We start from the raw sequence: 17,793 nt of genomic DNA, 5'->3' as shown, positions 1-17,793 counted from the left end.
TTTTCATCTGAAAGCCTTCAGACTTTAGACTTTAGAGATACAATGTGAAAATCGGAGTCCACACCGATCACCGCTTACACAAGTACTATCCTGCACATTAGGGACAATTTTACTACTTACTGGAGCCAATTAGCCTACACACCTGTGCATCTTTGGAATGTGGGAGTAAACCAGAGCACCGGTGAAAACCCACGCGGTCACAGAACAATAAACTAAACTCACTGCCGCAATGAAGCAATCAATTGCTTGTTGTTGTGTAATTATGCTCATAGAGCTAACCCTCTTAGTTTAGTTCAGTAAAACACTCAGTCATGCAACAATAACGAATTTCCTATACGATACCTAACCATCGCAGGATCGATCCTTGTCTCTGCCTGTCCAAACCCTTCAGCCTCGTGCAAGCAGACACCTCCAAAAGGTTACGCAGTCCCAAGCGCACCTCCAGAAGATCGACAACGAACCTCGTGGGGGTTACCTTTTATAGGTTATCGAACCTTGTGGGGCAGGTCTACATTGAGGTGTTACCTCTACAAACCAATCACAGATATCGATTACATTAAAGTGTTATTGACAGTTCCCCAACCCAATTACAAAGCATCCCATTACAATGTTTCTACAGAAGCTTCTGGAAGGAAGTCAATCAAACATACAATGCAACATTCTCCTGTGGAGTATAAACAATTCAAACAAGGCTTCACACCAGCCAATCCTCAAATAGTAACATAAACCCCTTGCAACATTATTAACAGTATTTACAATCCTTCTGCAGCCAGCCAATGATGATATTGCTTTTGCAAAACCTGTGGGTTTCCCTGCAAAGAGCTCATACATTTTAACAACGGTGAAGACATCTGGGCCTCATCTGATAGTTCAATCTAGGACCTAGACTTCCTGGCACCAGTTTGCTGCTCTCAGCTCTGCACAGAAATTGACAAACAGGTTTTGCAAATGCACTGATACTCCATTTTATATGTCTCTATTTTAGCCCAAATTAACAGTTGCATTGACCAATTATCAATTGTCTTGAAATTATTCTGTTTTAGCATTACTGCTTGTGACTTGGATACTAAATATACCTCAGGTCCACTTCCACTTGAGCACTGTGGATATTTATTCACATGAGGTTCCATGTTATAAAACGTTTCCCCTCATGTTGCAATGACACTATTGGAATTGATTTGATTCACTATGTTGGCATTCATCATCCATGATGAAGATAAGTGCCCATTTTTTCCATTAGTTAAAACAGTTTGCCATCTTCTATTGATGGATAACTTCTGTTGCACCTACAGTAAATATTCATGCCAATCTCACCCAATTGCTTTGAATTAGGTCTTAAAATTCTGGACTTCACAACCAACGCAGACTGTTTATCATTGTTTTATTTTCACCTTTTGTTGGATAAAATTTCTCAGTATTTCTGAATATCACCTACCTTGTATTGAATGCAACTTCAAATGTGAGATACTGTGTATTTAACAGCTGCAGTGGAATCTTCTGATTAATTACAACACAACAAATCTGTCATACGACCCATAGTTAAAGACTGAAGTTGCAGTGAAGAGACAGGCCCCTTAAACGCGCAATATTGAAGGATGGGCTCGTCTGACTTTTGATTCCCAGTTTCACATTCGTTGTTTGTCATGGTTTGTGACAGTCCAGGATCAAAATGATCCCATGGTTTTCATCTAATGGCATGAAGAGATTTGCTAAAACAGCAGATGTTTCAAGATCTGTTTCGATTAAAAGCATGGCTTTCTCCTGCTCCGAAGTAGCGTTGTTTTGTGAAGTGCATTCTAATCATCACTACCGATTTCCACTCTTCCGTGTGCTCAAAAAATACACTTTTGATGCATACAAGGAGTAAACAGAAAGGCTTACGCATCTGGTCCAGCATGCAGTTGCAATGTGAAACCAATGAAAGTCTTGGCATTTATTGAACCTCTTCCTGCCCTAACCGCCATGCAGTTTCTGCGTGAGAACTTTAGTTTAATTTACTTTAGTTTAGAGATACAGCATGGAAACAGGCCCTTCGACCCACCAAGTCCATGCTGACCAGCGATCACCCTGTACACTAGCACTATCCTACACACACTGGGGACAATTTACAATATTTACTGAAGCCAATTAACCTACTAACCTATTAACCTGCTCCCCATGACCACGTGGGTTTTACCCGGGTGTGCATGTCTCCTCCCACACTCCCAAACCTCCCAGGTTTGTAGTCTAATTGGCTTCAGTAAAGATTGTAAATTGCCACTAGTGTGTACGATAGTGCTAGTATATGGGATGATCGCTGGTCGGTGCAGACTCGGTGGGCCGAAAGGCCTGTTTCAGTGCTGTATCTCTAAACTAAATTAAACTAATGCAGAGGTGGTTGGAATTGAAACATATGACGAGAGGTGGTGATGGAAGCAGAGACTCTCACAGCTACGAAGTATCCAAGTGAGCCATTAAAATGCCAAGATATTGAAAACTATGGACAAAGTGGTGGTAAATATGATTTGAACAGATAGATTCTTAATGGCCAACTTGGTCATGATGGGCTGTGGGGATTTTAATATGCTGTATGACACTTTGAGGCAGTATCCTCCATTCAATTGATTTAGCTGATTTAGCTGTACCATTTCTGAATTCTGTTTTTTCCGCAACTTCAGCCAGAATATTATTGATGTAGGTCATTTTTAAATTCAGCTCAAACAGGGTTTGTGCTGTGACTTGCAGCGTGTGTGAGTTCATGTATGGATGCCGTAGGTCAAGAAGGACTCTAAGTTCCTTGCTTGTATTACGATGTCACCTGAATGAAAGATCATACACTTGTAACCTTGTTGCCCTTCCTTCATGCTTGCTGCTAAAATATTCTCCCACAGCTTGCTTTAGCTCAAAAATGCTTTGTCAGGTGACTTGCTGGAAAATCAATTTAATAACTGCTAGATGAGGGTAAAGGAACTCAAGGTTTTAGTGAGTGACAGAAACAACATATTCTTTATAACCAGGATTTAGAAACAGGGAACGAATGACACATGAGGTGAATTGGAATGAGTGAGTTAGAAATAATTGCAGGCAAGCCAGGATTTTGATGGGGGTTTTTCTAACTGAGACGATCGCTGTGGAAACCAATGCCACATCATAGCCCCAATTAGTTTTTAAAAGATCGTTCTACTTTATTATTTATTTTTACCGTTTATTTTTGTGATACAGCGTTGAAAGATGCCTTTTGGCCCACTGAGTCTGCCCCAACAAGCAATCACACATAGACTATGTTCTATCCAGCACAATAAGGACCATTTTCAGAACCCAATTAACCTACAAACCTGCATGTCTTTAAAATGTAGGAAGAAACCAGAGCACCCGGAGAAAAACCCATGTGTTCACAGATAGAATATGTAAACTCCATACAAACAGCCCTGTAATCAGGATCAAATCCATATCTCTGCTGCTCTAAGGCCTCAACTCCACAATAACCAAAATCCGCTATAGAGAGGTCTGTTATTGCGGGGGTTTACTGTACCACTTATACTGTTTCCACAAAATCCTCCAAATTCCCTGGAAGAATGTATGGTAGTTAGTGTAGGATCCCAGGCCAATGTTCCTAGCATTGAAGTCCGAGCCACATTCCTGGCATGATGTGAGGTAGGATGCTTTACAAACTACCCTCGCATCCATGAGGCACATATGACTCCCTATGTGGAAGACTTTGTAGTTCCCATATGAATGATTGAATGGCTCTTCTTTCATCACATGGGCCAAGGTATCGTGAAATATATATTTTCTTTAGCTCAGTGAGATTATTTCATACATCAAGACCATCCCTCATTAAATACTCCATGCTTGGAAACAGCCCTCCAAGTCCATATGCAATAGTTAGCAGATGTTGGCCCATTTTACCCAGTCCGAGCTGCGGCTGGCCATGAAGGCCTGTAGTAGCCATCAACTTATTCAGATCACCAGCGAGTCATCCTCTTCTCCTCTTAGGCTTTCAGCCTTTGTGCCCCGGGAGAGGCGCCTCCCACAGCCGACCTTAAGGTTCTTCGGGGGCGAGCGGGTCGAGCCTTGGACCCACTCCTTGGCAACCGTCCACATGGACCTCCGAGCCTCATAAGCCCCCTCACAACTTGCACAATTGGAATGAAAGTGTATCATGCTCAATTCTGAGGAACTACCTAAGAATAAGAGAACTTAGGGAGAAATGTCATGGATTAAGGGAAAGCTCGGAATCTATTAACCTGCCTTCATCAATGGGACGACGACGGCAACAGCTTCAAGTTCCTGGACGTGCATATCTCTGAAGACCTGTCCTGGACCCAGCACATTGATGTAATCACAAAGAAAGCTCGTCAACACCTCTATAAAGACTGAGGACATTCTGTATGTCGCCGAATACTGTTATTCATTTAGTGTAGATTTGGTTATTATACAATTTTTTATTATTATATATTATTTCTGTGTTATTGCATTTATGAGCATGTTAAGCTGCAGCATGAAACTATTTCATTGTTGTCAGTACCTGTGACAATTAAACATTTGTGACTCTTGATATACAAAATTGTTTTGCTTTTAGGCTGCTTTTAATATTAATAAAATTCTCCATTTGATTTTTTTTTTGCATTTATTTATAGATTAAAAATTGCATTTAACAATGCAAAAGTTGAGGGTTTTTTAGAGTTTGTCTAATGATCATGAAAGTACGGGAGAATACAATGCTCATTCCACATTATCGTGATAAACATAAAACATAGGAGCAGCATTAGGTGATTTGGCCCATCGAGTCTGCTCTGCCATTCGACCATATCTGTGGTAGTTTTGCTCATTGCTCTTTGTCAGAGTTTATATGAGCAAATTTCCTGTCACATTTCCTATATTACAACTGTAATCTTCTTTCTAAAGTAGTTCTGGGTGTCCCATTATGGCGAAGATGTGGAAGCATTGGTGGGGGTGCACACGAGGCTTACCAGAATGCTATCTGGATTTGGGGGATATTAGTTGTAAGGAGAGGTTGGACAGGGGCTGGATTGTTTTCTCTAGAACGTCGGAGGTTGAGGAGAGACCTGACAGAAGTATAAAATGGCAGAGATAGGGTTAAAGTTAGAACCTTTTTCCAAGGATAGAAATAGGGCATAGCTTTAAGGTGAAAGGGGCAAAGTTTAAAGGACATGTGCAAGAGTATTTTTGTTTAATATTGTGGGTGGTGGGTGCCTAGAATGTGCTGCCAGGGGTGGTGGTGGAGGCAGATACAATAGTGGCATTTAAGAGGTTTTTAGATAGGCTCATTTAAATGCAGGGAATGAAGCGATACGGATCATGTGCAGGTAGATAAGATTAGTTTACCTTGGCTCCATGTTCAGTACAGACATTGTGGGATGAAGGACCCGTTCGTGTGATTTACTTTTCTATGTTCTGTTTTTCATGTTTTCATCAATGCATGTTAGATGCTTTAGGATGTCTCAAAAGAAATGTGATTATAAATGCATGCCTTGTTTTTATGCAGCAAGTAATTTGTCTAAATATGGGAAAGGAAATGCCAGAAACAAATTGATTTTTGCTAGGAACCCAGCGGTCAATATCCTTGAGAAATATGCTATCCAGTGGTGAACTGAGATAACGATTGAGGTTTTTAGTCAGTGCACATTCATCGCTGGACCTTGAACTGAACCAGTTGTGGTATGAATGGAGCATTGCAGCTGCTGCTTTACAAAGGCACACAAAGAAAGCAATTTTATTTGGGCAACTTACCCAAAGAAACCCAAAGAAACCTCATACCCATGATTTCTCGAATTTCTAATAACCTTTGCATTCTCTCTGTTCCTCCCCCACCCTAGTTGGCCTGTTAGTTTCACTGTTCATATCCCTTTGTTATCACCTCTCCAATAGCCAACAATGGACCATTGTGGGCTCCACCTTTCCTGGGCCATCGGAGCAGGCTCTGTACATTTGTTCTGTACTTTTTCATACCTCTAGTTTCTCTCACCCCTGACTCTCAGTCTGAAGAAGGATCTTGACCCGAAACGTCACCTATTCCTTTTCTCCAGAGATGCTGCCCGACCTGCTGAGTTACTCCTGCATTTTGTGTCAATCTTAAGCATTTTTCCCTGTCAACAGCTTAACTTGAAATTAAGATCTTGTGTTTTGAATCAAAAAAGACCTAATTTAACTCTTTGTCATGGTCACATGACATTGGCTGGTTCAGGCCTTCATATCAAAATGGAAGAAATTCATATTTGGAGCTTATATTATATGAAGCTATTAAAGGACAACTGGAGGACATATGAATCAGGGAGCATCTCTGGAGAACAGGGTTAGGTGATGTTTTGGGTCGGGACCCTTCTTCAGACTGATTGTAGAGGTGGAGGGGTGGGGGGACTGGAAGCAAGAAAAGACCAGGACAAATCACGGCTGGCAACAGATGAGCTCAGGCAGGGAGGTTCCATGATGGGCCAATTATGGGCCATGGACAGTGTGATCCTAAGAGGGTTCCATCATTGCAAAATGGAGAAATGGTTAAGTTCATAAATTCATTTGTTATAGGAGCAGAATTCGGCCTTGCGGCTCATGAAGTCTATTCCACCATTCAATCATGGCTGGTCAATCTTTCCCTCTCAACCCCATTCTCCTGCCTTCTCTTGTCATTGCCCCAGACTTTCTCCCCTTAGCCCCTGACATGCGTACCAATCAATAATCTATCAATCTCCGCCGTAAAAATAACCATTCATTCCACAGTCATCTGTGGCAATGAATTCCACAAATTCAAACTGGAGCACCTAAAGAAAACCCACGCGGTCATGGGGAGAATGTGCAAACTCTGTACAGACAGCACCCGTAGCCAGGATTGAACAGGTCACTGGCACTGTAAGGCAGCAACTCTACTGCTGCGCTACCGTGCCCACCCACTAATCTTAAGATTGTTGTGGTCCAGTGGCTAAAATGAAAATGATTCTCTCGGTTGGCAGTTTTGTGTAAACCATATCGCAGGTATACAGCAATTACTGATGGGTGGAAGTTATTTTTAAATGCCTAACCTGTAAGGGAAACCCATAAGCATGCTTACTACCCGATGATTATTTTCAATTGTCAGGCCGGGTAGCTTAGAACAAGCAAATGGAACCAAAAATACAAACTTGCAGACTGCTGTAGGTTTTCGCCTGAGGCACCTGACAGGCAGATTGTTAGAAGCACCCACTTGAAATGTAGTGAACACTGTTTCTTGCAGGAACAATGTTAGTTTGCAGGTAAAATGCTTGAGACACCAATTATCACAAACATGGATTTATTTTCCCCTTTCCTCAAGGGTGCACAGCAATAGAGCTGCTGCCTCACAGTGCCTGACATCCGGGTTCTAACTGACTTTGGGTGTTGTCTGTGTGGAGTTTGCACATTCTCCCTGTGACAATGTGGGTTACCTCCGGGTGCTCTGGTTTCCTTCCACATCCCAGGACGAGTGGGTTTGTGAATTAATTGGACTCTGTAAATTGCCAGAGTTCAAAGGAGATGTGTGGGGCATTTTTTATTTACAAAGCGAGTGGTGGGAGCATGGGACACACTGGTGGTGGTGGAAGCAGATATGATAGTGTTGTTCATGTATTTTAAATAGGCACATTGATATGCAAGGAATGGAAGGATATGGATTATGTGCAGGCAGAAGAGATTAGTTTCACTTGGCAATGTGTTCGGCACAGCCAATGTGACTGTTCCTGTGCTGTATTTTTCTATGTCATTTGTGTAGGAAGTCGATGCAAAGGTGGAATAACGTAGAATTATAATGAAAGGGTGATCGATGGTCGGCGTACACTCGGTGGGCCGAAGGACCTATTTCCAGGCAGTATCTCTAAACTAAATTGCCTCCCAAAGATTGCGATAGGCGTTTGGTTCCACTGTGGTGGACCTCCCATTCCTTGCAAAATACATCTGCTCGATGTGTGAATCAACAGTGTCTTTTTATCATATGTCCTGAAATAGATCAATGAAATGTTTACTTGCAGCAGAAAAACAGATATGTAACCATTATAAATAATGAAGACAAGTCCATATATATGTGTGTATATATATATATATATATATATATATATATATATACACACACACACACACACACACACACACACACACACACACACACACACACACATATATACACATATATACACATATATATATATACTAGACCAACTGCAGACCCATTGGATCTGCTCACCCAACACACCCATTCCCCACCCGTAGCCCCAATGGGAGGCGTGGTCCTCCAATTCATGCCGTTCCCGAATGTAAGATTCCAACACTCCCCTTGCCTTCCTCAGCAGTGATCTTAAAAAGAAAAATTCCACTTGCACTTGCCCTGCGTGTTGTAATAGCAAATCGCCCTCCCCCTGATAGTCGAGTCATTGTGACATCAAAAAATTCGAATTGCACTTGCCCTGCATGTTGCAATAGTAATTCGCCCTCCCCCTTCTAGTCGAGCCATTGTGACGCCATCATTTGAAGCTGGTCGGTTTGAAATTCAAAGACGTCATCATTTGAAGCTGATCGGTTTGAAATTCAAGGTAATTAATCAGTAATAAGTCGAGAAATAAAGCATAACATGTTCAGTGAAAGTGTTCTCTGCCTCGAGGGGGAAAAATGTGACAGAATATGTAAAAATCTTGTGAAAGTTGGCATTTTTAAAGCTTTAAATTGCGAATAACGTTAAATATAGGATTAAATCTTTATTGAGGCTTGACTTTTTAAACTTTAATTAGTAATGTCGAGAAATAAAGCATAAAATGTTCAGTGAAAGTGATCTCGGCCTGGAGGGGAAAAATGGGAATCAGAATATGTAAAAATCTTGTGAAAGTTGGCATTTTTAAAGCTTTAATCGTGAATAACGCGTCAAATATAGGATGACATCTTCATTCAGGCTGATCTCTGCTAGCTGAGCCATTGTGACGTCATAATTTGAAGCTGGTGCTTTTAATTTCAAATTCTTTTGATGTTTTTAAACTTTAATCAGTAATGTCGAGAAATAAAGCATGAAATGTTCAAATAAAGTGATCCCGGCCTCGACGGGAAAAATGTCAACTGGAATATGTAAAAATATTATCGTTACCGCGTGGTATTTTCGCGAAGATGTAAAGACAACCACATATACACACTAACAAGATCAGAGATTTAATAAGTGTATGATATATAAGTATATGATATATATATGTGTGTGTGTGTGTGTGTGTGTGTGTGTGTGTGTGTGTGTGTGTGTGTGTGTGTGTGTGTGTGTGTGTGTGTGTGTGTGTGTGTGTGTGTGTGTGTGTGTTTTTAGATATATAAATAAATAAATAAATAAACATACAAGTAAACAAAAAAGAATAGTGCAAAGTCAAAAATAATTCCCCCCAGTCTCTATAGTTTGGAGCTTATTTGGAGGTTGTAGTGTTTAATAGTCTGATGGTGGTAGGGAAGAAGCTGTTCCTAAACCTGGATGTTACAGTCTTCATGCTTTCATCCCGATGGCAGGTGTGAAACCAGAGTGTGGCCAAGGTGGTGCGGGTCTGTGATGATGCTGGCTGCCTTTTTGAGGCAGTGACTCTTGTAGATCTCTTTGGTGGTGTGGAGGTCAGTACTCCTTAAGGACTGGGCAGTGTTCACCACTTTCAATCACCTTCGTTCCTGGGCATTCGAGTTGTCGAACCATGCCGTGATACAATCTGTGGCAACATCCCTTGACTTAAGTCCTGCTTATTTCCTGTTTTTTGAGATAGTAGAAATGATTATGTTTTCCCCTTTGCCCAAGATACTTCAGCTGAAATCAGCTAACAAAGGGCAAATCAGAAGTTAAACAGAGCACACATGGTCTGTGTAGTCTGTATCATATTGTGTGCTGCAACATGGAGAATAAGGACACTTGTTTAGTTTATTGTCACGAGCACCGAAGTACAGTGCAAAACTTTTGTTGTGTGCTAACCAGCCAGCGAAAAGACTATACATGATTACAATCAGATACATTATAAAGGGAATAACGTGAATAACGTTAAATGCAAGATAACGTCCAGTAAAGTCCGATCATAGAGGGTCTCCTTGAAGTTGACTTGGGTTTTTCCAAGATTGACAGAAATGGTATAGTTTGAATATATAATATTCCAGCCCAGTACTACAGAGAAATTATCTTCCTCATTAGAATTACAAATTTTAGTTGAAGTAGGTGTAGGAAAAGAATATTTAAGTGGAATATGTTTCTTTCATTTAAAAAAAATTCAGATAATTGCAGTGCTTGATTTGATTTATCATAGAATTATAATGCTTGGAGAATTTTTCAAAATGATTAAGAGTCATGTCTAAGTATTAGAGTGCTGAAGCAATTATCTAAATGAGATGTGCCTTGAATCATCATTTTTCTCCACCTACGCAATCTTGATTTTATAGTAAATATCAAGTTGAACTATTTTCTGTCTAAATGTTTGAAGTCCCTGGCTTTGAAACTATGCAAAGATAATTCAGTAAAAACTCCACAAGCAGTTCAAAATATTATAATTTTAAAATATGTTTTAAAAACAATGAGGACTTTAAAAGCCTTATGTAAAAATGTTAAATGTGACAGTAGGATTTTTAAGGATTTCCAATGTGCATGTCTTGGAAATTAGTTCTATTCCACTTGCAGTTTGTCTATGCCTATTCCAGTTTCTATTCTAATTGGTGCCTTTTACACCCCTTTCTTGCTGATCTATATAGCACTTTGTAGTCATTGAATTACTTTATTTGTGATTCATGTCCATGGATGAAATGCAGCAGACAATTGTAATTATGATAACGCCCAAATAATTATGATAAAGAGCATCATGATGAAGACCAGTTTTACTTCAGAATACAAGCGCGCACCATTAGAATTGTCATGAGGAGGAATTTATGTAGCCAGAGGATGGTGAATATGTGGAATTCATTGCCGCAGATGGCTGTGGGACCCAAGTCATTTGGGTTTTTTTAAAGCAGAGAATATTAACAGGTTCATGATTAGTAAGGGTGTCAAAGTGTACAGGGAGAAAGTGAGAGAATGGTGTTGAGAAGGAAAGAAAGATCAGCCATATTTGAATGGCTGATTCGATGGGCTGAATGGCCTTATTCTGCTCCTACGACATGAATGTATGAACTTACTTTCACACGAGTGACACCCGTGTCCTTTGGAATATACATAGAAACATAGAAAATAGGTGCAGGAGTAGGCCATTCGGCCCTTCGAGCCTGCACCGCCATTCGATATGATCATGGCAGATCATCCAACTCAGTATCCCATCCCTGCCTTCTCTCCATACCCCATGATCCCTTTAGCCACAAGGACAACATCTAACTCCCTCTTAAATATAGCCAATGAACTGGCCTCAACTACCGGCTGTGGCAGAGAATTCCACAGATTCACCACTCTCTGTGTAAAAAATGATTTTCTCATCTCGGTCCTAAAAGACTTCCCTCTTATCCTTAAACTGTGACCCCTAGTTCTGGACTTCCCCTACATCGGGAATAATCTTCCTGCATCTAGCCTGTCCAACCCCTTAAGAATTTTGTAAGTTTCTATATGCCAAAGGATTTTTTAAATCCATCCATCTGTTTAATGTCATCTGATTGCAGTAGAGTGGATTGTCAGCCCAAACCTTTTCTGCCATTACCTCGGGAGTGGAACATCAGGTTCTGATTTGATGGTATCAACTGAGGTACAACTGGCACATCAGCAAGAGGTCACAGGACTAAAATCCACACTTCTATAGCCTCTCTTTGCTGCAGAAAGTTATATATATTTCTGCTTACTGCTCCAGTCAGCAAAAGAGAACTTGCATAAAATCAAGTTTTAACGTGTGCCCAAAAATTGCTAGTCGAGGGGAAATTCAAATGAACACATTGAGCATTCACACTGAAGTATCTTGCAGCATAATCTAAGATTCTGAGACCAGAGAAGAAGAGTAGTAATAAAATATCAGGATATTGAAGGAATTAATCATAACAAAATAAATAAATGAGAAGGTGCATTAGGATGAACGGTGGACTGGATGTTTTTACAGGCAAAAGTAATTGGAGATGCATTTTGCACATTTATTCAGATTGGGATATTTGAAATACAAATGTTAAGGCAATTGACACCTTTGCATGTGTATATTGTCAGAAAATATAGAGGGGATGAAAAAAGAAGAAAAAATAAAGTGTGAATCAAAGTGTGTCAGGACTGAACACAGTGTGTGGAATTGAAGCACTGCAGAACAGGGATGCTTGTTATCACAAAGTGCAATTCTGGCCACTAGTGGTGCTAAAATGCACTGCACATTTGCACTATGTTTCAAATTATTTGCAGAAAACATAGGATTTAAAGACTTAAATGTCATTGTGCTTTTTGAGCCACGAGAAACTGCAGATACAAATCACAAAGTGCTGGATGAAGTGCTGGATTAGGTACGCAATAGACCAGCTTCCCTGTTTGAATATAAATCTCTGAGCATAATGTCATCTCTGCTACTCTGATTACAGGTTGACTTTAGACTTTAGAAATACAGCATGGAAACAGGCACTTCAGCTCACCAAGTCTGCACCGCCCAGCGATCACCCCATACATTAGTTCTATCCTACACACTAGGGACAATTTACAGAAGCCAATTAACCTCTCTCTCCATCCACCCCCCCTCCCACCAGTTCTCCCACCAGTCTTACTGTCTTCGACTGCATTTTATCTCTGTACCGCCCACTCCCCTGACATCAGTCCGAAGAAGTGTCTCGACCCGAAACGTCACCCATTCCTTCTCTCCAGAGTTGCTGCCTATCCCGCTGAGTTACACCAGCATTTTGTGTCTATCTTCAATTTAAACCAGCATCTGCAGTTCCTTCTGACACATTTAACCTACAAATCTTCACGTCTTTGGAACATGGGAGGAAACCGGAGCACCCGGAGAAACCCACATGGTCACAGGGAGAACGTCCAAACTCTGTACAGGCAGCACCCATAGTCAGGATCGAACCCAGGACTATGGTGCTCTACGGCAGCAACTCTATCGTTGCTCCACTGTGCTGCCCTGTCCTTCCACAGTTTACCCCAAGAGCAATGAGAAACAAATACTCACAGTCTCACAGTACTTTTTTCATCGTCTGTTTAGAGACAGATATATTCAACAATAACATGGCAACAGTATTCACGGAAACACAGAAGTGTGTTAAAGAAATATGATAAGGTGTGGATTTGTCATTAAGCATTTCCCAATATTTTTTATTCTGACAAAGATTTCAAAGCATCTATTGTGGTGAAAATTCATCAGGTTTGTCACCAAACAGGCTGGCTGCCATATAATAGTTTCATTGTCTTTATGTGGATTGTGGGCTGCAAATCAGCAATGTGAATGCCATTCAATTAAAATCTCATTTGCAACAGTTAATGGTGAACTTACTGGAAATCCCACGCTATAACAGGCAAGTATTTAATGTACCAATGATCCATGTTGATCACACTGGATTCAGCTCATTGAGCAGACTTGCCATCAGCCCACCTGCACTTATCTGGGCCAGATGTGGACAACCATTTGAACTAAACTCACGCAACTGAGACACATCTGATGAGACACTGTCAGGCCTCAGTGGCAGATATTTGGAAACGAAGGAACTGTGAAAATTATTTTCCTTTCATTCTTAAGATAAAATTAACAAAAATGTATCAGAACATTAAAATAAAGTAAAATATATAATAAATTATATTTGCACTGTGATAGATCTGCTGCCTCATAGCCCAGAGACCCAGGTTCGATCCTGCCCTTGTGTGCTATCTGCAACAAGTGCTCTTGTTGTAGCCTCTGTCATTGTTGTTTAACTGTGTGCGTTGCTTTACAATCTTTCAGCTGATTGCATAGATTGCTTAATTGATATACTGGGCAATATCTGCAGGAGGCCCCCTATGAAAAAAAATATGAATGATTATTCAAGTTATATTTCCTGTGAGTGGCTCCTCTAATTCCTCCTCATCTGCTCAATGGACTTCACCGAGCATCTCCCTGTACAGTCCATGAGCAGATATGCCTGAGAGGCATCTTTCTGTGGTCATTGCTACAGCAGTGAATCAAGCAGAATAAGGTCAAGTGCTTGGTGTTGTTGAAAACACCAGCACTTATTGTTCGTGTTCATAAGTTATAGGAGCAGGATTAGGCCATTCGGCCCATCATATCAACTCCGCCTCTCAATCACTGCTGAACTATCTTTTCTTCTCATCCCCATTCTCCTGCCTTCTCCCCATAACCCCTGACACACATACTAGTCAAGAATCTATCCACCTCTGCGTTAAAAAATATTGACTTGGCCTCCACAGCTTTCTGTGGCAATGAATTCCAGATTTGTCACCCTCTGACGAAATAAGTTCTTCCTCGTTTCATTTCTAAAAGTATGTCCTTTTATTCTGAGGCCATGGCTGCTGGTCCTAGACTCTCCCTCTAGTGGGAAGCATCCACTCTATCCAGGTCTTTCACTATTCGCTAATTTTCAATGAGGTCCCCCATCCTTCTAAACCCCAATTTTTGGTGGTACTTGCAGACATGAGGAGGCCAGGTTGGTTGGCCACTGTAAATCGTTGCTAGTTTGGAAATGAATGGTAGAGTTTGGAAGAGGTTGATGGGGGAAAAATAAACTAAGAAGACTGTAAATGTATGCCCGATGGTTGGTGCAGACCCAATGGATCAAACATGCTACAGGACTCCATGTTTAACTGTGTGCGTTTTCATGCTACAGGACTCCATGACAGCATTAATGCTTGCAACAAAGAACTTCCGTGGTGTTATTGCCCATTACGTTATAATGCGGTGCCGTAACCTAGGCTTGCGTGTAACTGGGTAAACGGGTGCTTTTGAATAAAGGTAGAGAGGTCATAACTGCATTCATCCTCACATTTTCTATTCCCTCTTAAAGCAGAATTTTGTAGGTAGTCAAGGCTCTTGGATAATTTTATACCTGTCCTGTCGTGTTTAATGTTGCTTGAAATGAACATGTAATTCATAGAAGCAGGTTCAAAAGTTGCAATGCAAAACATGCACAACTGTGTGACAACAGAGTATGGAGACCAGTAACCCATATTGTACACTGGCAATCCTACTGGATAGTCTTTGCTTGTTATATTTTATGTTCACAAGGCATAGTTAGTCCTTTGCAAAAGAATAAAGGCGACTTGCATTTGTAACGCAGGTAGAAAATTACTAATCTCTTCACAAAGCATACAGTGAAGTGTTACTGAGATGTACTTAGAGCATAAAACCATGCACAATATTAAGTGTACTCCAATTTGTAACATCTCAGAGTCCAACTGATTTCATCCTCATTGATCCCACTGCAGGATCTGAAGCTAAGTGAAACAGCACTTGCCTTCCATCTACTCTTACCTGGTGATGCAGCTCTCCAATTAATTTCAAAAGTATTCCTATATGCTAAGCCTTCTGCACCTCAACCTTCAAACCTCCAATTGGAATGGTGCCTTTGGCTTCATCAGCTTTTTTCAGTAATTTCTCATTGCAGCAGATATTTTTTTCATATTTTAAAAATATAATTTTATTCATAAGATTTGTAAATACCTAATACAATTCATTTATGCAATTTGTTTAGTTTCGTTTAGAGATACAGCACGGAAACAGGCATTTCGGCCCTCCGAGTCCGTGCCGACCTGCGATCCCGCACACTAACACTATCCTGCATACCTCAGGGACAATTTGCAATTTTACCAAGCCAATTAACCTACAAACCTGTATGTCTTTGGAGTGTGGGAGGAAACCGGAGCAACCTGAGAAAACCTACGCAGGTCACGGTGAGAACGTACAAACTCCGTACAGACATGCTCATACCAGTATCTGTACCCATACGCAGGTCTCTGGCGCATGAAGGCAGTAACTCTACCGCTGCACCACCATGCAGCCCCTATCATCCTCATCAGTACAAGCTATCTTGATATGTGAGCATGTTACTTTACATGCATTCCTTAGGAGATCATCCAAAGAGAGACACAAGTTTATGGAAGGGTCATTCAAAAGCCTGACCAGGATGGGACAAGTTTTTAATTATGTGTAGGAAGGAACTGCTGATGCTGGTTTAAATCAAAGATAGACAAATTGCTGGAGTGACTCAGCGGGTCAGGCAGGATCTTTGGAGTAAAGGAATTGGTAACTTTTTAGGTCAATCTGAAACATCACCTATTCCTTTTCTCCTGAGGTGCTGCCTGACCTGCTGAATTACTCCAGTGGGGACTTGGTGGGCCAAATGGCCTGTTTCCACACTGTATCTCTAAACTAAAATAAACTAATTTTTAGGATTTTAATTTGTGCGCACTTATGATGTGCCTCCCAGGTTCCTCAGATGACTCTCCTTGCTATTTATCACTGAGCACATTCAATTATCATTTCAGATCAATGCTTCAGGGCTCCTTAATGCACGGTAGGAGAAGGTGGGGAGAAACATTCCTTGCAGATGTTGATGGGCTTGATGGAGATACGATAATTGCAGAAGATTCCAGATTAGTTTTCTTTCTGTTGAGGATAAGGGAATAATATTTGCAACCTTTAACTCAGGAAATGTTCTATGCGGGTTGGAATTTAAATATAATAATGGAAATTTGGGACGACACAGTGGCACAGTGGTAATTGCTGCCTTACAGCACCAGAGACCTGGGTTCAATCTTGACTACAGGTGTTGGCGGTACGGATTTTGTAAGTTCTCACTGTGACTGCGTGGATTTTCGCCAGGTGCTCTGGTTTCCTCCCACACTCCAAAAGCTTGTAAGTTAATTGGTTTCTGTGAATTGGAAATTGGCCCTAGTCTTTAGGATAGTGTTAGTGGGACGGGGCATTAGTGTACGGGGTTATTGTTGGTCAGCACGGATTCTTTGAAGAAGAGTCCCAACCCGAAACGTCTCCTATCGATGTTCTCCAGCGATGCTGCCTGACCTGCTGAGTTACTCCAGCACTTTGTGTCTTTCTTTGGTGGTGCTGTTTGTGGCTTCTGAAAGTCTTGGATGTCTCTGAAGGAATTTTGGTTGCACTCAAATCCTCTTAACCCCCCACCTGGTGATATCTATCTATATCTATATTTATACACCTTATTAAGTCTCATCTTGTATGTATGTATACGTGTGCGTGTATGCCCATGTGTCTTTCTACCTTCGTCAAAACGGCATGCGCTAGCGCAGAAATTTTTACAGATTATTAATCACATTAACCCGGTCGACACAATAAACAGGTTCCCTTCACATTTCATGCTATATATTTCAAAATTTATTGATGATTCAAGTTTAAAAAAAGCTAAATTTAACATGAACTTTACTGTCAAGATCCTTCCTGCCAGCTTCCAACACACTTTGATACAAAGTTGGAAGACAGGAACACTCTGAACTTTTCACCTCAATGGGATATCCGACATTTGCAACAATGTTGCCATCATAGCTCCTGGCAGGACAGGAGGGGGAGGGTCAATTGGTATTACAATTGGGGATTTGCAATTGGAATTTATTTTTTAATGTCCAGTGCTAGGGGAGACAGGTGAGTGCTGGTATCTTATGTTCGGCAACAGGTTGAGTTGGGGGTACAAGCCTCCGGTGGGGGCTATGGGTTAGTGGTGCAATATTGCGTTGGGCAACCGGTTGCATTGGTGGACCATGCCTCTCGTGTGACAGGGGCCCAACAGGTCCCAGTTGGTCTAGTACTAAATAAAAATTAAAAAAATTTCTAGTGACATGCAAACAAAAGCTTTTCACTGTACCTCAGGACACGTGTCAATAATTAAACTAAATTAAACTTAAGATTGATATCTAAAAATAAAAATATAATTTTGTCAGTATAATCACAA

The 17,793-nt window shown here is 40.9% G+C and overlaps 1 protein-coding gene across 3 annotated transcripts in view; it reads left to right on the top strand.

Moving 5' to 3' along the window:
* The window catches only part of LOC116980693 (limbic system associated membrane protein), a 1,768,528-nt gene that overhangs the window by 1,641,564 nt on the left and 109,171 nt on the right, over positions 1–17,793 (top strand). The gene's annotated exons all lie outside the window — the stretch shown is intronic.

This window comes from Amblyraja radiata, chromosome 14 (genome assembly GCF_010909765.2).
Source record: "Amblyraja radiata isolate CabotCenter1 chromosome 14, sAmbRad1.1.pri, whole genome shotgun sequence".
NCBI classification, from domain to species: Eukaryota; Metazoa; Chordata; class Chondrichthyes; order Rajiformes; family Rajidae; genus Amblyraja; species Amblyraja radiata.
The sequence above is the reverse complement of the archived record's forward strand: the minus strand, read 5'-3'. Positions and strand labels throughout refer to the sequence as shown.